This window comes from Gadus chalcogrammus, chromosome 21 (assembly GCF_026213295.1).
Source record: "Gadus chalcogrammus isolate NIFS_2021 chromosome 21, NIFS_Gcha_1.0, whole genome shotgun sequence".
In the NCBI taxonomy this organism is placed as follows: Eukaryota; Metazoa; Chordata; class Actinopteri; order Gadiformes; family Gadidae; genus Gadus; species Gadus chalcogrammus.
Window position 1 is genome coordinate 6,510,700 of NC_079432.1, and position 24,900 is coordinate 6,535,599.

Genomic DNA, 24,900 nt, shown 5'->3' on the forward strand with positions numbered 1-24,900 from the left:
GTGGCCCTCAAAGGTCTGAATTGTTTTTAATAATTGACCACTTCTTATCCAATTATGGTGTGATAAGTTTGTAACAATATTCACAACTAACAAGCGACAGCAAAGGACTCTTTTTTCAATAGGGCTGGAATTGGTAGGGAACGCAAATGTTCAAAGGTCACTGAAGTATACAATCTGTGTCTGATATTCTCTTGCCTGTTGTGTTTTTGGCAGATTTACACATTGATGATGGACACGGGGCACCCAAATGTCACCAGTCATAACCGGGCTATTAATGAAAACAGTTGTGACTGCCTGGCACCAAGCAACCATTCCTGGATTCCTGACTGCTTAACAGGTTGGTGATCGTACTCACACACGCGCACTCACACATGCGCACACACACAAACACACGCACACGTATGCACACGTACGCACACAGAAACACACGTACATAGACACAGAAACACACGTACAAAGACACACAGAAAGACATGCACAATCACACACACACACATACACACACACAGACACACATACGCACAAAGAAACACACGTACACACAGAAATACACACACACTGAAACACGCGTTCACAGACAGACACACACACGCACAAGTAGGCACACGGAAACACACACATACACACACACACGCACACACACAGAAAATCACGTACACACACAGACACACACACTAACTATATCACACTCCTATCCCAACATCCCTATCCACACTCCTTCACTCAGACAGAGTCACACAGAGGAGCTTGCCGACAATGTGTGTGTGGTGTCAGCGGCTGCCCGGTCACCTGTGTGCTGAGTTCCCAGGCCAGGTGTCCTTTGGCCCAGCTCTGTATTGGAAAATATGAAATAGGACGACCTAATATGGACACTCAGGCTGCAGTGTGTGTGTGTGTGTGTGTGTGTGTGTGTGTGTGTGTGTGTGTGTGTGTGTGTGTGTGTGTGTGTGTGTGTGTGTGTGTGTGTGTGTGTGTGTGTGTGTGTGTGTGTGGGTGGTCATCCCATAATATTTATCCGTCGATTTTAACGAATGGTGGGAATGACTTAGGAGAAGACTCTAGCAGTGTGTCTCACCCATGGGTCAAGGCGATGAATGGAAGATTTGTTCATCGTAAATTAATCCTGCCACAACCCCCCTAGACTCATCCGTCCACCTCTCACAGACAGAGGAAGCGGATGCACAAATCACCTATTAAAAACACACACACACACACACACACACACACACACACACACACACACACACACACACACACACACACACACACACACACACAGACAGAGAGAGGGTGTCAACAGCGTACTCACTGAACCCTGCTTTGTTTCATCTCGTTCCTGCCCGGTTATCTTTCTGACAGGCTGGAGTTGAGCTTGGCTGGACAGGAGTGACACACACACACACACACACACACACACACACACACACACACACACACACACACACACACACACACACACACACACACACACACACACACACACACACACACACACACACACACACACACATAAACGACCATGCAACACACACACATAAACGACCATGCAACACACACACACACACACACACACACACACACACACACACACACACACACACATAAACGACCATGCAACACACACACATAAACGACCATGCAACACACACACATAAACGACCATGCAACACACACACACACACACACACACACACACACACACACACACACACACACACACACACACACACACACACACACACACACACATAAACGACCATGCAACAGGTAAACCTGCCAAACAAGACAAGAGCATTAGTATATGAATATGAAACTGTGTGCTTGTGTGTGTGTCCATCTCTATGAAAGACAGTGTGTGTGAGCTTGCATCAATTAGTCCAGTAGTGCGAGTGTGTGAATGCGAAAGTACCACCTGTCCTCCGTTTCAGTCGCCACCTTTTTCTCCCTAATGAAAGTAAATGTACGTCCGGCAAAACGTGGCATCAGAAGCCCACAAATTTTACCCCGTCTCACCATTCAGCCGGGAGGCCGATCAGGGCCGGGCGCGGCGGCGTTTGGTAGCTAATCCCTCTCACGTAGCCGACAGTACTTATAGCCCGAGGCTGGCTTTGATCCCCACGTGGACGAAGACCAAAAGACACTTAAGCTACTTAGAACAAGCCTCCCAAGGCTACGCGATTCCTTCACTTTCTTCATCGCCTCCTCCTCCTCCTCCTCCTCCTCCTCCTCCTCCTCCTCCTCCTTGGCAGAAGGAGAAGGGGCCCTGAGCTTGAAGAGCGATGGGGTTTAGGGGTCAGAGGGGGTAGTGTTGGGGGGGGGGTAGTAGTCGTAAGGGTCCCAGCGCCCCCACTGGGGATGGCGTGCGCACATTGCACATCGTTCGTGCAAGCGGAGACGGCACACACAATGTGACTGTGATCGTGGGGAGGCCGAGCACGCTCTGGTAATAGACGGAGAAACACGTTAACACCTCCTGGAATACGCCAGCATGTTGGTAGTATGTGACGCGCGTGTGCGCGTGCGCACACACACACACACACACACACACACACACACACACACGGACAGTCAACTACATGGAACACAGGTGAACAGAATTACTTTCAAACATGGGTCACCAACATTATACCAATCACACTAAGGAATAACAGTGCGTATGGGTTGTGGCAGAATTGTATCGCATGCTTAAATCCACACACACACACACACACACACACACACACACACACACACACACACACACACACACACACACACACACACACACACACACACACACACACACACACACACACTGGAAAACAAAACACTCAAGCAGATGGATGATTTGGGAACACGTGCAGTAGCAAAGCACACTTGATCTGTCTATCTGTCACCCTATCCCCCCCATGAAGGTTTGAAAGGTAAATAACAAACAGCTGTGTTCTATAACTGACGCGTGTGTGTGCGTGTCTGTGTGTGTGTGTGATGGGAGGGGGGGGGGGGGTCTATGGTCTACAAAGTTTGTAGCCATGTTTTGTGGCCAATCATAAAACACTTAGGCGTGCGGAAGTGAGTCACTCAAAGGAGAGTAAACAGTAAATGTGTGTGCGCGCGTGTGTATGGGTGTGTGTTTGTGTGTGTTGCGTCGTTCCACGAAACGGAGCCCCTCACCACGGCATGTACTTCAGTGCGCTTGCAAACCAAAAGCAAACATTTACGATGATGATGATGATGATGAAGGCGCTGATGATGATGGTGGCGGGTGTGTGTTTATGTGTGTGTGTTTCCATGGCATCTCATGATGTGTTTGTTTTCCTCTCGCGGTGACCTTTGCAGCGACCCCTGAACTGTAAAGTATACCAATACAGACACCCCAAACCCTCTGCTGTTTCTCCAGGTGTCCGACAACCCCCCCTCTACCCACCCACCCCCCCTCTACCCACCCACCCATCACTACCACCTCCACCAGCTCCACCTCCACCACCACCTCCACTAACATCACTCCTGGCCCCAACACACACACTGGACCACACACGGTTTACAGACTGAGGCTTATAAACAATACTCAACTATATATATGTATATATATATATATATATATAAAAAACAGTATAAATACAAACCGTCACAAATATGAGGGCGGACAATTGACGACACAAACCGCTAAATTTAGTCTGACTGCATATATATATATATAGCTTTCATTTCCCAGATTTTTGCTAAATATAAACCTTGATTCCTCAGATTCAAGGGAAATTTGTTATAAAATAAATACGGTGATGAATCTATCTACAGTTAGTTTTATATTTATATATATATATATATATTTATATATATATATATATATATATATATATATGTGTATATGTGTATATATATATAGATAGAGATAAATATAAATATCTATATAACTGTAGATATATTCATCACCGTATTTATTTTATAACAAATTTCCCTTGAATCTGAGGAATCAAGGTTTATATTTAGCAAAAATCTGGGAAATGAAAGCTATATATATATATATATATATATATATATATGCAGTCAGACTAAATTTAGCGGTTTGTGTCGTCAATTGTCCGCCCTCATATTTGTGACGGTTTGTATTTATACAGTTTTTTCACCACGCGCTCGCACCTCCCTTATGAGGCTTTTAATAGAAACATCCATGCTGCAGCGGTGTCGACGTGCAGACTATTATTTTATTTCACCTGGATTTGCTGTCCCACTCTGCCTTGCACATACCAAAACACACACACTTACATTCACAGGCACGCACGCACGCACGCACATCGGGAAGGTTAAGGAGTACAGCTGGGAGCTGCTAGGACCAATCCCCCCCCCCCACGCACACTCCCACACACCCACCCACACCCACCCGCTCCCCTTTCTGCCATGTCACTCTCTGGGTAATCTATCTGTCAGCATGGTAATTAACCTACGCAGTAAAGTAAGCAAGACTACTGGTCTACCCCTCTCGGTCTCACATTCCTCCTCCACCTCTCTCTCTCTCTCCCTCACCCTCCTTTCTTTCTTTCTGTCTCTCTCTCTCCCTCTCCCTCCTTTCTTTCTGTCCGTCTCTCTCTCTCTCTCTCTCTCTCTCTCTCTCTCTCTCTCTCTCTCTCTCTCTCTCCCCGCCCTCCCCCTCACTTGGTGGCAGGCAGAGGTCGCATGTTTGGCTGCAGCAATCGGGAGGCTGCAGAGTCTCAAGTGTGAGCGTGTGCACAGAGACATCCTGTCTTACAGTAATGGACCTGGGCCGAGGGGACACACACACATGCACTCACACAAACGGCAGTTCAAACAGGCCTCTTCTTTTAAAAAGCGTGCCCGTCGACAGCCTGTGGAAACCCTGACTTCTCTGCTGTCAGTCCATCCGTCTGCTCAAACACATTAGCGCTGCGATGGCGGATGCACGGCAGTCAATTTTTCCAGCTCTAACCATGCATAAAAGCCATTCTATTTCATTCGATTCTATTCTGTTAGAAAAAACACTTTTCAAGTATTTTCAGTCTTGCCAGGAAATGAATGCCTTGGCTGCATATAGAGGCGCTGTTGCCTATGATTTGGGTAGAAGGCATCCCTTAGCATCGCCTACCAGGGGATTAAACGTTGCCTCACTGTTCCATAGCGCCATGTCTGCCAGTGTGCCCGAGTGCTGTCATGTGCACTCCAAGATCACTGTAGGCAGAATTGCTTGAATGCCCCTGTCTTCTCACGTCTACAGTGTAGTCTGATGCACAATATCCTACAATATCCTTAGTCATTCTGTTGGGCCTCGCTCTGGGAATAGGACCCACAGATATACCTGAACCTCTTCAACCGGAGCCTCGAACCTCCGCCGAGAAGACAACCTGATATCATCCGTTGACATGATGGCAACCAAGAGCGAGGAGGCTCGACCAACAGTGGATTAAAAGGTCCCTGTTCCACTCGCTGGACAGAATTAGTTTGGATCTCAATCGCATGAGGTTTGACCAGGAGCCAGAGTCTGTCTGCCCAGCGTTTGGCCATAGGTTGTTCCAGGCAAGAAGACAAGGAAGTGTTGCTCTCTTTTTTTTAATAAGTGAAAGCACATGGGGGTTCACCACCCTGGTATGTCAGTCTAGAGCCACCGGCACCCAAACTTCTTGAGACACTGAGGAGTTCTTGCAACCGTTGCAACTTTTATCCAAACTGCACAGCGAGGCCAAGAACAGATTTGGAAATCGACAAAAATTTACTGCACAACCAGGTGCCTAAAAAAAACAGCTAGACATAGTCCAGAGCAGTAAGCAGTCAGACACAATCCCTTTTCTAAATATCTTACTAGCTCAACATTTTAACGTTGTTACCGCTCTCATATCTCAAGATAGTGTGTTCTGAATGGAACATGGAGCTCTGAACAGCAACTTGCTCAGATTAGGAGATGTTCTCGAAAGAGGTGGATCTAAACAATAATTCATTGAATTTATGTAGTGCTTTTATTTTCTGGAAACTCAAAGCGCTTAAAGCGAAGGGGGGGGGGGGACCTCACTAACCACCAGTGTGTAGCACCCACTTGGGTGATGCACGGCAGCCAATCAGCGCTGTTGATTGGCAGCGTTTTATAGTATGACCCACCTTAACCGATGGACAATTTGGAATTTCATTTTGACAGAATACATCGATACACACGCCTTTATTTTATTTCCCATCCTATTCCACTGGCAGAGAGTGATGAAAAGGCAGCTTAATGCAAAAAAACTCCTGGCTTTCGCAGATGTTTCTTGTTAAACCTGAGAGGTCCACAACATTCGTAGGTGTACTCCTCACCCTGAACACCGCCAAACAGGCTGGTACCCCATGGAGACCAGAAGATCAGGACCTTCACGCCCACCCTTGCGCCTTACCAAGGGAAACATGCTCTCCGGAAAGGGAAACATGCTCTCCGGAAAAAAGAAATGGATTCTCTAATGCGCGTGTGAGACGCATGCAAACTGCATGCGTTTAGGTCCGCCAGTTACTCTCCTCCTGTTTCGAAACCGTGACAACCTTTGTGTCCGGCTACGGGACCCCCACTGCCCGGACCAGTTCGCTGCATCTTCTCCGACCACTTTCACACGGCCTCAGCGACTGGAGGACTGGCCTCCGCCCTCAGATCTTCGACCAGGCCGGAGCAGCCAGTAGATTGCCAAACTCCCCTCTGCACTCCCCTCTGCACTCCCCTCCGCCTATAACCACAGCGTCCTCCTATCTGAAGGTCTGGAGGAGGCCGGCGTTTGTTTATACTGGGGAATACCCACACTGGGATCTGCACATTCCTGCTCTGCGCAAACAGGACCACACCTGGTTCGGTATTCCAAAATGGAAAAAAAACAACGTTAGCCGTTGCAGCGGTGCCATAAGCCAGATGGTGCCCATGCTGCCAAGTCCATGATTGGCTTGATGGAGATTCGCCATGGGCTATTTGGTACACACGCCTTTAAACAACGATGGTCCCAACATTAAGGTGCTGACTAAATCAAAAACCTCTGTAATCCTGGCACAGGTTTCGGCGTTTGGGTTTGTTCTCATTTAACAACATTAATCCGCTATCTCACATCCAAGTATTTTGTCCTTTGAGTCTCTTCCTCCATCTGGTCTCTTCTCTTTGACATAAACAGTACCAAAACAGTAACACTGCTATCGTCTCCAAACTATATAAAAGCGCCTTTTTAAATGTCTCCAAGGGAGAAGAGGGAAAATCAAAATATTCAATTTGCTTTGAAGAATCATTGTAAAAAGAAAAAAAGGAAAGTGTAGAAAAAGATTTTACAAAAGCAAAACGACTACAACAACTGCAGGGGAGAGAGGACACAACAGCGTCTGTCCCATATGAAAGAATAAGTCAATGTTTGGCCAGGGAGAGAGAGACACGGCACCGGAGAAAGACAAATAAAGAGAGAGAGACTTGGGTTTGCATCCTTTAACGGTGGCTGGCGCTGTACATCAAGGAGGCCATCACCGCCCGCCCACCCTGGAGGACCGTTGGGCTTCCTTCAGACGGGGAAATAACCAGACTCCCGAGCAGGAGGAAGTACAGGGAAGAGAGGGAGGGGCGTGGGGGTAACGGCCATGCTGTGCATAATTATGAATGGATGGGGACTTTTTTTCTCTAGGTGTGTACCACATTCAGCAGGGGGTCTGTTGACAAAGTGTAATTGTGTGGTATTTTACGACATTTCTGTGTTTTTTTTCTTTATTAGGCCAAAGGATCGCGCTACAGGTAGTCTGCAGAGAGTGCACTTTACATGCAGGACCTCTCGGTTGCGAGCAGGCAAGGCCACCATAAACTCTCGCCTTCGGTGTGCAGAATGTGGTTAATTCTTCCGCTAGTAGGTGCAGAACATCGTAAACAATGACGGCGCCAGTAACGCGAAATCCACTGCTTCATAATGGTCTTGGGTAAAACAACCTCACAGATGTGACGTGCATTTTTTTCCCCGGTCTACGGTTGGGAGTCACACTGTCTGTGCCACCACTAGCTAACCACTAGCCAGGTCTGCCAAGTGGCCAGTCATGCATCGTTATTACCCAAAGTAATTCACCGTTCATCAGCCTATTTATTTTATATCGGTCAAGCTATTAAACAAATTCCCCTTGATTCAGAGGAATCGTGTTTTATATTTAGCAAAAATCTGGGAAATGAAAGCTACACTATTCCTGCGTCTTCAAATTGAGTGGAAAAGACCCTTGACAGCAAGTTGCTTGGAGCTCAGGAGCGCTCCTCTTGCCAGTAGCTTGGCCTCGCTTCCAACGGCTTCCCCTCACCCTATGTTAGACCAGGACAAGAAGCAGGAGGTCGTCCAAGACAATCACACGACTCTTGGCTCCTGCTCCTAGAAACACAAAGAGTCAAGAATGTGCATGGGGAGAACAGTGTTTGTCAACAGGCCCATCAGAAGTAACACCACCGCTATCCAACGCTGTGTTCTCTCAGTGTGTCATTCTGAAGGCCCATCGTATTTATATAACATCTTCAAATTCTTGAAAATGTGAACGCCGATGGTTTGTGGTCGAAGAGACCGAAAACATTTCTAAATACTGAGGCCAGGGTTGAAGACACGGGAGACTGGGATTGGACGAAGATGTTGGGTTCTCTTGGAGCGTTGATGCGTGTTTGGTTCTTCTGGACCATGTTACACAGCCTCCTAGCTTCAGCTTCTTGACCGCTATAGGATCAATTAGCCAGTGTGCTAACAAAGAGAAGGAGAGGGTATCAATTACAGGCATCATGATTGTATTCAGACGATTTGAATTGAACAATCCAGTCTACCACTGCAGACTCGGGTGCCTATAGACTACTGTGTGTGTTTTGGGGAGCTGCACACGTTCTGTTCGTGTCAGTAGTGTAGACCGGCTGTTTGGCAGTGTCTATGTTGGACTAAAGCCGGGTCATCACCCCCCCCCCCCCACGCCCACCCCCTCCTCTCCTTCATCTCCGCTCGCAGTCTTCCCAGTGATACGGTTGAGCAAGCGCCACAATATGTGTGTGTGTGTGATGAAGAGGATGGATGGAAAGCAAACTGAGCGATGGGACACGGAAGATACAAAGGAAAATAAACAGTTCAGAAACAAATTGTAAAAAGGAAGAGAGGAGGGAGGAAAAATAAACAGAAAAACAGAGGGAAGAGAGAGTTAGGGACTGTTAGAAACAGATGAGAGATAACAGACAGAGTGATACAACACAGAACAGAGGGCGAGACACGGGGAGTAAAAAAGGGGGCTTCCTCTTTTTACATTTTTTGGGGGCGGGGGGGGAAAGGGAAGGAGGTTTTACTTTGATCTTCGAATTGGATGCTGGCCCCCTCTCAAGGGGAGATGTGTCGTCAGGGGCAACAGGACAAGAGGGAGGCTGATCAGACGAGCCTGGTGCGGCCTTCACTGGGGCCACTCAGACAAAACACGCTCCACCAAGGCCTGTTACTGTGTGTGTGTGTGTGTGTGTGTGTGTGTGTGTGTGTGTGTGTGTGTGTGTGTGTGTGTGTGTGTGTGTGTGTGTGTGTGTGTGTGTGTGTGTGTGTGTGTGTGTGTGTGGAACAGAAATTAAAGGACACATCGTTATCCATAGAAGCAAGTGCGAGGGGAGTTGTCAAAACGACGTATCTTTCCCGCGAGCCAGAGTGCGCAGCCATTAGAAGCTCATTTTATAGGCAGAAATAGTAGACTACGTTCAACAAGTTTATACATTTAGTAAAAAATAACACTAACATTTTCACCAACACATTTTCACCAACACAATCACAGTGTTTTTTTGTGTGATTGTTGGTTGGCTTACTCTTCGATACTGCAAACTGTAAGTCTGCAGCTTCATCTTGACTAATTGAATCCCTTTTGAGTAGGTGTGCGTTCATTTCATCATTTTCTTCGTTTATCCTCTGTCTGTCTGTCTGTCTGTCTGTCTGTGATCGGTAGAACACAGCCACAGCTCCACACCGATCCATCAACACTTTTTACACACACGCATGCAAGCGTGTGTACAAGCACAAAACAAAACAAGCTCTATTGTTTCCACATCTCTCTCTCTCTCTCTTTGTAATTGCTTGACGCCCACATCTCTGAATTACAAAACTGGTTCCCAGACATTTTCTGTCTGTCTCTCGCTCTTGTTCTCTCTTTCTATATCGCTCCTCGTTCCCCCACTATCCAAAAGTACAGGACACACACACACACACACACACACACACACACACACACACACACACACACACACACACACACACACACACACACCAGACAGATCCAAGATAATCCCCCCAATGACATCCACACACACACACACACACACACACACACACACACACACACACACACACACACACACACACACACACACACACACACACACACACACACACACACACACACACACACACACACACACACACACACACACCAGACAGATCCAAGATAATCCCCCCAATGACATCCACACACACACACACACACACACACACACACACACACACACACACACACACACACACACACACACACACACACACACACACACACACACACACACACACACACACACACACACACACATGTCCAACCACATACACTAACTTATGTTCCAGGTTCAACAAATCTCCATTACATTTATGGCCGTCGACCGCAGGATGCATTCTGGTCATGGCCATACCCATCCATATTCCTCTGCCACACCGCCACAAACGTTTAATGTCAATCCCCGCGTGGCGCTGCTTCAGCATAATGTTATCCTGCACCACATCCAATGTTTGGTTTCCCTTAAAGGTTTCAAGGCACACGGGACAGCACTGTGGGACATTGCAGGGTACATTTAATGGACCACCTATTGAAACGTGTGTGTGTGTGTGTGTGTGTGTGTGTGTGTGTGTGTGTGTGTGTGTGTGTGTGTGTGTGTGTGTGTGTGTGTGTGTGTGTGTGTGTGTGTGTGTGTGTGTGTGTGTGTGTGTGTGGTTACGGTAATGGTTATGTTTGGGGGTCAATAATCAACATAACTTTAGAAAATTCACCAGGTAGGTTTGAACAATTCAACTGCAATAGAGGTGTGTGTGTGTGTGTGTGTGTGTGTCTGTGCGCGTCTGTGTCTTTGTCTGTGCGTGTGTCTTTGCGTGTTCGGTCTGTCTGTATGCGTGTCTCTGTGTGTGTGTGTGTGTGTGTGTGTGTGTGTGTGTGTGTGTGTGTGTGTGTGCGTATGTGTCTGTGTGTGCAGCAGTCTTCCCCTTCTCCTCTCATTTCCCCCATTGGACAGCACTTCCTTTGGCTCCCTGACCCTCACACAAACACACACCTCTCCCCCAGCTGGGCCCCTCTAAATAGTGACAGCCCTCCCTCCCACATCCCTCCTATCTCCCTAAATAATATTCTGCTCCAAGACCCCTCTTACGCACATACACACGCACATACGCACGCACTACACATACACATACACATACACACACACACACTTAAAGCGAGAGGGAGTGAGCGGGAGTGGGCTGGAGACATTAGTGATTTCTCCAAGTCCAACCTGTTTAAATACAGATGTGTCTGCTGGAGGTTTGATGTTTAGTGCGAAGAAACACAAACAGAGTGGAATAATGAAGGAATAAACAGGAGGAAATGGGGAAAAGTCGAATCAAAACAAGAACACGGATTGCTAGCATGCTCACGCACATGAACACACATACACATACACACACACATACCAACGGCTCACCTTCAAATGTATACATGTTGTGACATGTGAACATGTAGGTGTAAATATATATATGCAAACATATATATGCAAACACACACACAAACACATGCGCGCGCGCGCGCGCACACACACGCACAGAAATAATGTTTGGCCTCTGCTCCAAGATCAGTCCTCTATCCGTCTATCCTGTGTCCTTTTGTACGAAGCCACCAGATGCTCTTCCTGATCAAGTTCTGACTAAACATCATAGGAAATGATGATTAACAATGACACACAGTCTGTATCTGTGTTGTACTCGATTGGGCCTAGAGACATAAAAGGTCTATTGCATTGTAATTAAAGTGATCAGCATTTATTATCCTAACATGTAGAGAGATGAACACACACACACACACACACACACACACACACACACACACACACACACACACACACACACACACACACACACACACACACACACACACCGAGAGGATGAGTGGGCGAGCGAGAGACATTGGTGATTTCTCCAACTCTATCATCGTCATCAAAACAAGAAAATGCACCGCTAGCATCAGCACATGCACCCTCACACACACGCACACCTACTCTCACACATACCAACGGCTCACCTTCACATGTATACACGTCATGACATGTGTACACGTAGCTGTAAACATGGGTATGATCACGCACATGTGGAAAACGCAGACACACACGCACAGACACACACACACCCAGACACATGTACATGAAACACCTTGTGGCCACTGCTTCCAGACCAGTCATCTATCTGACTATCTGTGTCCTGAGCGAGTTTTGGCAAGAGGCCTTTCCGACAAAACTCACTTTGTCTGCACAGCGCTCACCTTGTCCCTACCTGGCGTCATTGCCTTCCAGGGCTAAGAGGCGCAGGCATGCAAATCCTCACACACGCACAGGCACACAGACGAACGCACACACACTTGGTACAAGCACACGGCCTGGTGTTAAAACCTATTCATGTACTCACACTCACACCACACTCATTCACACACATAAGGCGCGACCAATAAGTTACCAGTCCGACTTTAGAATTAATTTAGTGCTTATTAAACGCTTGTGCTTTTCCTTTCCTCTCCCTCTCCTCTGTTACTTGCTTTCACATTCATTCGGCCTCTCTCCCTTGGGTTTCATTAAATCTTTGCTGCTATATTAAATGTCTGCACTGCCCTCCGGGTATCGCCATGGTAACATAACCTTTGTGGCCAAAAACCCAAAGATGGACATTAGCTACCGTACAATCCTGTATGTTTTTTTTTCACTTTTTAAAGAACCTCCGGATAACTACTCCATTATACGCCCTTGACTTAAATACTTGTATTGTATGCAATAAGTATACTCGTATCTCTATCGCAGTATTCCGCTTTCAGTTCCCTCCGAAAAGCTAACTTTAAGAATCAAGATAGCCGCTATGGGCGAATAAGGCCCATTCCTACTGTAAGGAACTCCACCTTAAAGGAATAATGTACCCTAAATCCAAATTATTACCAATTATGTGTTGAAACATCAATTATTATTTATATGATAATACATATGATTATTTTGTTAGCGTGAATTATTCCTTTAGTTTGTTGAGCCTCAATGATTACAAACCTGACACATTAACAAGTTGTAATCATTCTGTGGGTGGGTTTTTCATAAATAGACATTGAAGTGTTTAACTTCTGGTGGACTGAAACTACTCAAATGGTTCCCTCTCTCAACACATGTACACATGCATGCGCCCACTCATAAGTGCAGGCGCGTACACAATACACGCATGCAAGGAGACACAAACAAACACACGCGTGCAGACACACGTATGCATGCGGACACAAACACACACACGCACGCAGACACACACATACACAGAACAAAGTTGTTGTTTGTCTTTGTGTGTGCATGCATCTTTGTGCTGTAGAGCGCATGTCTTTGTGCTCAGACAGTTCAGTTTAGGACGAGGAGCATCAATCAATGAGAGCAAGGCACCTGTTTTGGCTGTGCTCTATTTAATTGAGTGGCTGTTGGCAGCGACCACACAGTCTGGATCTGGCCAGACGCCGTCTGCCTTCCGCCTTCTGATTCACCTTGTCTTTTCTCATGTTTGTATTTAGAAACAGGAAGAGCCTCAACCGTGACTACTGCTGCCAAATATTCTAAAATAAAATAGAAAAAAAACTAAACAAATCAAACGAAGGCAAGAAGCCAGATGATCCAAATGAGATCAACCTTTTTCTCTCAATAAATAGATGAGATTGGACAGGATGTAAGGATGTAATTGCCTTGTAGTCATTGATCCGCTGATTGATCTTGGACCAAATTGTTACATATTAACGATGAGAATTCATGTCATGTGATGGTTTGTGATCAGGGAACTTACACCCCCCCCCCCCCCCTCCCATCTCTCACTTATTCCTTTAGAGGTCAGGTCCAAGTAGAGGTCGTTCCCAGGTCAGTGTAGTCAAGGGTTCCCCTCGCCCCCCCTGCTGTTTCCGCAGCCAAGTGTAGAATGTAGGTCATCTTCAAAGACACCAGAGTATTAGCTTCTGACACCAAGCATGAGTGACCTCCACACTGCTCTGAGCCTCACGGCCTTCAGACGAGCAGGGCCTGACGCGGGTGGAAGGGGGGGTTGTGTGGAAACCTCATTAGTGGAGAGGCTTCCCCTGTTGTGCTGAGCCAAGTACAGGTTCCGTAGAGGCGGCTGTGTGGTTTTCGTAGCTAGTTATAAACAAAACAAACAAAACACTCTCAGAGAAGACTCGATGGCTCGATGACTATGTGTCCGATTGGACGTTCTTTCACAAGAACCGACCAATCAGGCACAGATCGCAACCTTCCATCCAATGGAATGCAGGTGAACGCAGGAGAGCGCTGAACTGAAAAGCTTCCCCCGATGCCTTCGTGTCCGCATTTTACGAGAGCAGCCAACCACGGAACAAAATCGCTGTTTTACAAGGCCGTTATTTCCATCACATTTTCACCATAAAACCACACTTCCAAAAGCGGCTATAAAAACTAACGCATGACTACAACACCCAGAATCTATTACTTTAGACAGGTGGCGTGTCTCGGGAGTGGACATGGAAATCACACCCGTGGTCCATAGCGCTCCCTCGCGCCTTCAGCGTCTCCACAACACACCCATCGCACACAGGCTCTGAAGACTCTCCAACTGAAGAAGTGCAGATGGTACAACAAAGCGGAGACCTTTTTGTTTTCTAAATCAGCCTCCACCTCCCTCCAACTCCCTCCCCCCCATCCTCAATCCCATTTCCTCCTGTGTTCCTTCCTCTCCTCCTCTGTTTCTCTAGTTCATTGGGCCGTGCGGCGCTCTGCGTGTGATGTTGATTCAAGGCCGCTCGCCGCTGACGCGAACACAAAGCGGGTCCCTCAGCGTGCGCCCTGGGTTCCCCGTGCGCTCTCGGACTTTGACTTGAGCCGATTTTCTCGTTCACATCTCGCGGAGCTCTGTCTGTCCCACAGGAAGCATGTCCGCGCACACGCCAGAAACAATATCGCCGTACAACCGGCAGACTGTGTGTGTGTGTGTGTGTGTGTGTGGGGGGGGATGTGTGTGTGTGTGTGTGTGTGTGTGTGTGTGTGTGTGTGTGTGTGTGTGTGTGTGTGTGTGTGTGTGTGTGTGTGTGTGTGTGTGTGTGTGTGTGTGTGTGTGTGTGTGTGTGTGAATTTTTATGTGGATGTGTGAAACAATTGTGCGTTTGATTGTGTGGGTGTAACAGAGTCAATGTGTGTGTGTGGGCGTGTGATGAAAGAAGAGTGTGTGTGTGTGTGTGTGTGTCTGTAAGAGAGAGAGAGAGAGAGTGTGTGTGTGTGTGTGTGTGTGTGTGTGTGTGTGTGTGTGTGTGTGTGTGTGTGTGTGTGTGTGTGTGTGTGTGTGTGTGTGTGTGTGTGTGTGTGTGTGTGTGTGTGCGCGTGTGTGTGCGTGTGAGGGAAGAAGGAAAAATACAGTGTCTGCATGTATTTTTTGCGGCATGTAATTTGGTGAAATCCTATTTTTATATCATACATCACTGCTGACTTTGTGTTTGGCCTGTGCAAGCTGCTCGGGTTTTGCGTTTCACTGCAGCAAAAGTACACCGTTGATGTAGTCTGGAGTCCAACTCCATCTGTCGGCCTGGACTTTGGTAGTGGTGTGGTTTCTCTTCCTCACATCCACGTCGCAGAGGGCTTCATGCGTTTAGTTTCCCATCAGCGGGAAGATTCTCACCAACCATAGGTTTCAATACGATCCCACTGGCGTGTTTGTATTTGTCGGAATGGCGGATGAAAGTTGAAATTTGTAATACAAACCAGTCCCTGGCACAACTGGTCTGTAAGTTATACTCGGTCTCATCTCTGCAGTGTGGAGTGAGCATGAGATTGCAAACGGGACGGTTTTAATTTTGTGTGTTGAAATGGATCCCGGTGGAGAAATGTGTGTTGGAACCCATCTAAAGGAGCAGTGGATGAGCCACAGGCACCCATGCTGGAGCAGATCCAGGTTGAACACTATTTGCCAACCCATTATTAATGCGGTTTATCGAAGGAACTTCATGTTGTCACGTGTACACGCGTGTGCATGCAGATATGGTTTGAGATGATTGACACCGGAGGAGACACACCCCATGAGGGAGGATGATAATTAGAAGGATCATAGAGATGCAACCGGTCACCATGTATATCACGCACACTCTAACACAGTCCTTCAACACAACCTCATCGCCTGCCTCTGCTGCTGTTACCAGACACTCACGCACGCATTCTGTCTTGTAGGTCATCGCTACAGAAAAAGTAGGATTAGTAAAGTTCACAAGAATATGTTTAAAGTTCCAGTGTGTTGGTTGCAGATTTCAACCAACTGAATTCTCAGCCCTCCCTCTCTCATGAGTACGGCGGCCTGCACTGGCCTGTGTTGATTAAGGTGTCAGCAGGTACCTTAGTGATGAGGTTCCTTGATAGTTTTCTTGACCTGGGATAAATCGCATTGAATAATCGTGTTTGACGATTACCTATTTGTTCATAGGTTTGTTATTTCCTCTATGATCCTATGGGTCATAGTTTACAAGGAAGAAATCTTTAACACTGGACACAATTGTTTGTTGCAATCTATTCCACATCAACAGAATGATACAGGCCAACGCATATGGACTATGCATAAAGACCCCGGTTTGCGGGGAAAAAGCGACACTAGTTTTGATCACTTGGTTGAATGTAGAGCGATGTAGCCTGCAAATAAAGCAGTTACACCTATCCCCATCAGTTTTATTTGTCGTAGTCAACATATTCACTGGTTCAATAGGCTTTGGAGGTTGGAGGGCAAGGTACAGGTGACACCCTATTTACTTTTCCCTACACACTGTCCCTCTCATTGCATTTAGGGGTAAACTACAAGATGGTGATTTGAAATCTCTTTGAAACTGTGATTTGAAACTGAAAGATGAATTCATCAAAAACTCATTCTCTCTAGAGCCCTTTCACTCTCAAAGGAGGCAGTGTGGCTTACAGTGCATTATTTTGGCTGAGGTCAAGGCTTACATAGTGCATTTTGAAAATATGACGATCCCTTAATTATTCCTACAGGGCCCTCTGCTACTTCCGCCCTCCCTTACTCAGGGACTACTCCGACTGGGTTCAGCGGGTTCTACCGGGCCCTGACTTTCCTGGTGAGGTCAATATGTCGCCCGCCATGTTTGCTAATTTTCACTTGGCGTCCGTTTTAAATCTTCTCCCTGGTCCCCGGTTATCCATTAAGCGTTTTTGCTCTACCGCTTTTTATATCGCAGAGAATGAAATCCGTGAGCGTGTGAGCTATGGCTAGGGCTCTGCTGCATGCTGCGAGTGTGACTTTGTGTTCTGTACTGTCACTGTCTGGTGAGGACAACTGAGCGAGAGAGAGAGAGAGAGAGAGAGAGAGAGACCCGACAGCTCAAACTCTGACCAAGCTTTGAGCCCTCAGCTTTCCCGGAAAGCCATAGAATGAGCAACGAAATGAGAGGGAGAGAGAATGAGAGTGAGAGATAAAAAGAGGGAGGGGGGGGGGGTGAGAGAGATTGAGAGAAAGAGTTCATGTATCCTAACAATGTCTGGGAACCTGAATTGTAATTCAAAGGAAGGGGCGTTAAACAGGCACAGTGAGAAAGAGAGAGAGAAAGAGAGACGGATTGTGCGTGTGTCTATGTGTGGTTGTGCTTATGCGTGTGTGTGTGTGTGTGTGCGTGTGCGTTCATGCCGTTGAGGTATTCGGAGGGCAGACACATGATTCATAGGGAGCTGGCAGAAATGTGATTCAACAAAAAGAAAAGAAAGTTGAACATTTACAGTAACTTTGATTATTATTGCAACAGTTAATAATTCTCCAGCGTATGACCCCGTCCGCCATTGATCCGCCGCCATCCCTTAACGATGACAAACCCGTGCAGCCACTAGTGCCTCGCCTCTCTGTTGCTTTAGCACCAACGACACATATCGCGGCAGTTGTCAAATATGTCCGCAAGCGACCGCTCATTTATGGAGCCACACCCCCCCCCCTTACCTCTGAGGCCAAACCTCAGCCTCTCCACCCCCAGGATGTCAACAGCGCCCCCCCAATCCCAACCAATGCCCCCCGCCTCCCACACACACACACACACACACACACACACACACACACACACACACACACACACACACACACACACACACACACACACACACACACACACACACACACACACACACACACCCCAAGCCTGCACCTCTGCGACCACCACTTGTCCTCCCATCTCCATCACCTAAACCCCCCCCCCCCCCCTTCAACACACACCTCCAGCACAAAGGTCAAAGTTCAACATAGCTGCGTAAATGCGTCATATTGCATTTCTTCACTCTCTCTCTTTTTTTTGGTCTCAGATTTACATCTGCAGTATGAAAGAGCCCGGCATCCATTTTCTCTTCAAGTCGGGAAACACACTGTCCTAATTGAGTACGGGGGGCTCATTTGGTGTTTTTTGTCGGGTTTCCCAGACTCCCCAGCGTGCCCTGGGCCCACCTAGTGGGACTCAGACCCTTGTAAAGACTTCAGGCACCGGCTTTCTTTCTTTCTTTCTTTCTTTCTTTCTTTCTTTCTTTCTTTCTTTCTTTCTTTCTTTCTTTCTTTCTTTCCCCTGTTCTTCCCCAAACATGCTTTTGTACCTTCTTCCTTTGTTTCTCTTGTATTTTCACTCTTTTTCGCCATCATTCTTCCACTTTTTCTGTCTTTACTTCTGGATTTTCTTTCTTTCTTTCTTTCTTTCTTTCTTTCTTTCTTTCTTTCTTTCTTTCTTTCTTTCTTTCTTTCTTTCTTTCTTTCTTTCTTTCTTTCTTTCTTTCTTTCTTTCTTTCTTTCTTTCTTTCTTTCTTTCTTTCTTTCTTTCTTTCATACCCCTTCTTTCCTTTCCTGCTTTATTTGTTTGTTTTTTATTCTTTATTCTTTCATTCCTTCTTTATTATTTTTTTTTCTATCTTCCTTTTCCCCTTTGATTGCTTCTTTCTTTATATATTTTCTCTCCCTCTCTCCCCCCCTGCGGGAGTGTTTGGTTTCACCGCTTGTCTGTGGATACGGTCACACCGAAACAAGGCATGCTGACAAAGACAAGGCAGTTTAGCCACCTGAAAGAGGATACACACACGCACACACACACACACACACACACACACACACACACACACACACACACACACACACACACACTGACACACACAAACACACACACACACGGGTCGACATACACACACACACACGCACACACATGGGCACACACACACACACACACACACACGGGTCGACATACCATACACACACACACACACACACACACACACACATGGGTCCTTACACACACACACACACACACATACATGGGTCCACATACACACACACATACACAATCCCACATTGAAGAGGTACTGTACACAGTGTGTAAGCGATAGACACAATCTCTCTCTTCTGGCTAGATTAGCATCGGCCTCATTACACTAGGTGAATTGAAACGTCCCAGAGTGCTTGTCCCCTTCTGAGGCGCTGTATATACAATACCAATCCCAAGGAGTACAACAGCTCAAGTGAAATAGCAGGAATCAAGCAGAAATTAAAACTTAAGAGACGGCACTTACAGCCTGATTTTCATAGAACTGTCCCAGGACGCAAATCCTGGAAGGGTTTTCTCAAGTTGACTCATAAACACTGCAAATACATGGAATTGTGGTCTCAACAACACTTTGGAACTGTTGATTTCCACATAACTGTCCCAGGACACAGAAGTCTAGATATGCCAATATCAGCCATATGGTGATCCAAAAAACATTGTTTTTAGATGAATAAAGTGCACTTCGTCCACTACATCCACCTATTGATGTCAAATGAGCAACAAAGGTAGTGTGATATCAATCAAAATCAATTGACATGACAGTCTGAATATTATTGTGAAATTCATTCATGAAATCATTTCAGGTAACTTAATGTCGATGTAGGAGGATTTTTTCTTTTTCTCTTCGCCATTTAATAAATACTGACCAATATCTCTAGGTTAGGTCATGTTCGTTGAGACTGTATGGTATATCATGAGTCAACATCTTCTTACAGTACCACCAAGCCCAACTCCTGACAGAGATGTATTGAACCCCATTGTGTGACATCAGGTCCAGGACTCACTTGCAGGCTGTACAAACAATCATGTACAATAACTAAACGCTACACAAGCATGTTTACGCACACACACACACACACACACACACACACACACACACACACACACACACACACACACACACACACACACACACACACACACACACACACACACACACACACTCAAAAACATACACACACACACACACACACACTCAAAAACATACACACACACACACACACACACTCAAAAACACACTCACAAACAGACCCTCCAAAAAATACACACAAAAACATACACGACACACACACACACACAGACACACACACACACACACATTCCAAAACATGCATAAACAAAAAAATAGAAACATACACAAACTCAAAAACATGCACGTGCACACTTTTCAAAAGAAGCTTCAGTCTGGGTGGCAAGGCGAAATCAAAACCTCGGTTCAATTCCACACTACAGGGCTATAAAGGGGCAAGTTTAAGTGTCGCCCTCCAGTGACACTTAAACTTGAGTTTGGAAAGGGTTGGACAATGTCACCCATGAGGTTTAATGGAAAATCACATGGCAGTTTCACAATCGCAGCCAAGTGCGGGGGGTATGTATTCTGCTCTGCTATACCGTGTACTGTCAAGTAATACATTAAGTATCATTACTAATGAGTTATGTATTATTATAGTTCTAGTTATTTTAATGATTTACAATTTTGAAGTGAATTCTGAATGGAGTCCACGCTATACAAAAATAACAAACATAAATCCTAAATGTATGTGTCGGTATTATGTTGTGTCCTAGAGATTAATAGATGCAGTAAATGGGTTCAACAGTTTAATTTAACTGACGTCTAATTGAGACCCCCTAGCAATCGGCCCTCTTTGTTTATGTTGTCATAGAGATAATCAGGTCTTCATCATTAGTCAAAAGTCTGCAGGGAAATGAGTGGATGTTTAGCTTTGTCTCTTTCCTCTATATTTTGATTCATTAGTTTAATCACAGAATAATTGTAGACCGGTTGACGTGTGACGCAGTGTCCTGTTCTTCATATTGTACAGATTTGGAGATAAAATAATTAAAAGCTTTCTTATTGTTTTTCTCTGCCAAGTAATGCACTCAGTGATGTGAAACAGAGTCAAAGTGGTCGCTAGGTCATCACTCATATTCTCAATATTTTCTTGTGCGCCGCATACATCATAAAAATAATTGCTCAGGCTCAAAGGATATTTCTCTTCGATTCCTAGACAACAATAAGACCTCTTACCTCCAAAGGAAACTTTCTCTCAGTGGTCAGTCAGTCAGTCCCGGAGGTCAATTCCCTCTAGAAGATACAGTTGGACGGACGTTACTGTCAAACAAAGGGGTGCGGTACCAAAGGAAAAAAAACCCCAAACAAACAAAGACCTTGTCTCGCACTGATGATGTCATCGGGTGGGCCCATTATTCTGGCTTGGAAAGGAGGGTGGCGGGTTCAAATTTCTGACCCATGAAAGCAGGAGGGCTGCTGGAGCGGAGGTGTGGCCTGGTGTCTGAGGAGTTGGATACTGGAGGTCAGCTGGCCTGCACATTAACGGGCTGCACTGATGTATTGTGCTGTAGGACAGATGTTTTGTGGACTTGCATGAGACTGGTCGTGGGGTATTCCCGCCCCGTTGGCCGAAGCCTTCATGTTCTGGACGTCGGCGTCCTAACCGGAGATGCCGAATGTCCTATATCCGTGTTTGTGTTTGTGCATGTGTGTGTGTTTGTGTGATTACACTAATTCAACAATATATTGAGTAAACAGACGAAGCTAAACATCCGTTCATTTCCCTGGAGACATTTGACTCAATGGATGGACATTGCATGCATACTTTGCATATCTGACAGGTTATGGTTCAATTTACGAAAATAAATCACACCCGGTGAAAGAGAACGCGTCAACATAGGATTTAGCGGACGGACAGACAGACAGACAGACAGACAGACACAGAGGGGAACAAAACTCTGAATACTTGGGACTATGTCAGACTATGGACATTTCCTCATCTGCCAATGCCAGCAGGGGTGATGTCAATGCTGTGTTTGTCTGCATGCAATCGCTGGAAAACCCCGCCCCCTATTCCATCCCATGTACACAGCCACACACACGCCCTTACGTATGTGTGTGTGTGTGCGTAACAAGTTGGCATAGGTGCACAATAAGCATGTGGGCGTCTGGGCAGAATGGGGGGTGTAAAATGTGTTGTTGATGAGGGGGATCCACGCCGGCCCACCAGCTGTCCCATTGGCAGGAGGTTCCCTGCTGGGAACACATGCTTCTATGTAGAATGAAACACTCCGAGAGGCAAGGCCAGCATGTCTTTAGGAGCATTCTGATTACTTCCGAGGGATGAGCCGTAAACAACACTATCGTCTATGCATCATTCTAATGTATGTATTGTGTTTATGTGTGTGCGTGTTTGAGGGAAATCCAGAGTCATCTGGGGTCCAGCAGTCGCATAGGCCTTTCACACTTACGGATAATCTCAGGACAATCAGGTCCGGAGATAATCCGGAGTCGCCCTTTGACACATGCGACACACGACCGGAGATAAGCACTATCAGACGTGTTCACAGGTCCTGTAGTTACTCTGTATACTTTGGGTGAGGGGTCGCACCTGGATGAAGGTTGTAGGAGGCAGGACGTGATGCAAACAAGTATGCAGTGGAGGTCGCAGTCTTTTCACACGTTGATGATCGTGGGTGAGGCCACCCACTCCGTAATGCAGATTTTTTTTTGCGGCAATATCAATACTGCATTTATTTAGACTTGTTTGCAGTATCAACAGAATGGAGTGGAAAGTAGTTTGAACACAGAATTAAGGGATAAAAGAGAAAAGTACGAAGCGGTTACACTCTGTGCTCACTCGCTCAATGTTAAGTCTCAGATTCTCCGGACTTCACACAAGTGGCCTTGTCGGGTAAACTCTGGATAAACTCTGGATAAACTCTCGGTAAATTCTCGGTACACTCCGGGTATACTCCAAGTAAACTTTGGGTAAACTCTGGGTAAACTCAGGAGGGGCAGATTCTGTAGTTTGCGTTCAAACATACTCTGGGTGTTATCTGGATAATGTCCAGGTTACAGTGCATGTGTGAAAGGTCTACTACTATTGTAAATCTGAAGTGTGGGGGGGAGACTGGGCCGGAAACTTGAAAACACATGGGGTGGAGTTACACCTTGTTTCCTGTTTTGATACAGAGATTTTCTATGGAAGAAAAAAAAACTAATTTGCACAACTGGATGAAGCTTTCAGATGGGGTTTTTGATAAATCTATTTCTACACTGGCAAGTCTACAAAGTGGTGCTTGGAAACCTTGACAGAACCTTTTTTTTTTTTTTTTTTTTTACAGTTTATTACTGATGACCGAGTTTGTATTCACCAACTAAATACTCACAGCTCCCCACCTCGAGTCCAGCCACATGATTGTTGTAAAACAAATTTGAATTTAATGAAATCTGGTGAAACTCCCCGTTCGCCCAGATTTGAGCTTTTGGAACGGGGGGGGGGGGAATAGTTTCCATCCCTTTCATGACCAAGAATTGTAGCTTACATTGCCCACCGTTTGAAATCAATGCAGAATGTAGAGCATGCGTTTCCAACCACACAACCACACTTTGACTGACACACATATACAAATGTCCACGTTAGAATAGTGATAAAATCGTTCCACTATGGTGACATCGAATAATTTCTGATCATTGCAGCTCATAAATCACTTTTCTGTGGGAGAGGGGGCGGGGTTTGTCAAGGGCTTGTTCCCCCTTCAATGCATTGCAAGGTTTAAAGAGTGATTTAATGTATGGGCATGTTTATGATGTAACCTCCAACCTTGTTGCGCTTTTATGAGTGAGGCACTTTCATGAGTGTGGAGTAAATATTTGTGGAATGAGTTCATGGAAGGCAGGCTTTCACAGCCCAGTGCCTGGCCAAAACCCCTGTCTCAAACCGCCATGCTGGTGTCACTTCCAGCTGCTGGTTTAATCTAACATTATTTAGAGAAAAGAAAGTTCCTCAAATGATGCATATTCTCAACTGCACATTGGCAACTCCTAATGCAAAGCATAACTGTGTGTGGGTGTAAGTGTGTGCATGCACACCAATGAGGACCCATTGCCCACTTTCACAGACATTTGGTTTCTTGGTCTCTCTTGGAGTCTATGACAGACTTTATCACATTATGATTTATTTATTAATTACTTTAACCAGTGCTGATTTTCTATCTATACTTTTATTTATTTATTTATTACTATTTCTCACTTCTTTAAATGTATTGTGTGGGTTTTCCTCATTTATTTTCTCTCTATGTGTCCCGCCCACAGTGTAAGAAGTAGGTGAATAATGCATTGCTGTAAGTATCAGGACTTGTGTATGTGACTAACATTTGAACTTGGCCTTGAACTCTTTGGGCGGACCTGACCGCTACTCACTTCTCCGACCAGGATATATACGGTAACATGAAGCATTAATTAACATTAGTTAATGCCGTTATAACCATCATTTTATAGAATTCACAGAGGTGGTAGGGTAAGTTGGTTAGTGTCAACTTTAACCCTAACACTGTTAAATTAATATT

At 45.9% G+C, this 24,900-nt stretch overlaps 1 protein-coding gene across 2 annotated transcripts in view; it reads left to right on the forward strand.

Annotated features, from left to right (window-relative positions):
* Positions 1 to 24,900, forward strand: part of vegfab (vascular endothelial growth factor Ab) — a 63,564-nt gene that overhangs the window by 16,999 nt on the left and 21,665 nt on the right. For both annotated transcript variants that reach the window (XM_056580788.1, XM_056580789.1), the window contains exon 3: positions 214 to 337. The gene's annotated coding sequence lies outside the window, so the exon portion shown is untranslated. The remainder of the gene's footprint in view (positions 1 to 213; positions 338 to 24,900) is intronic.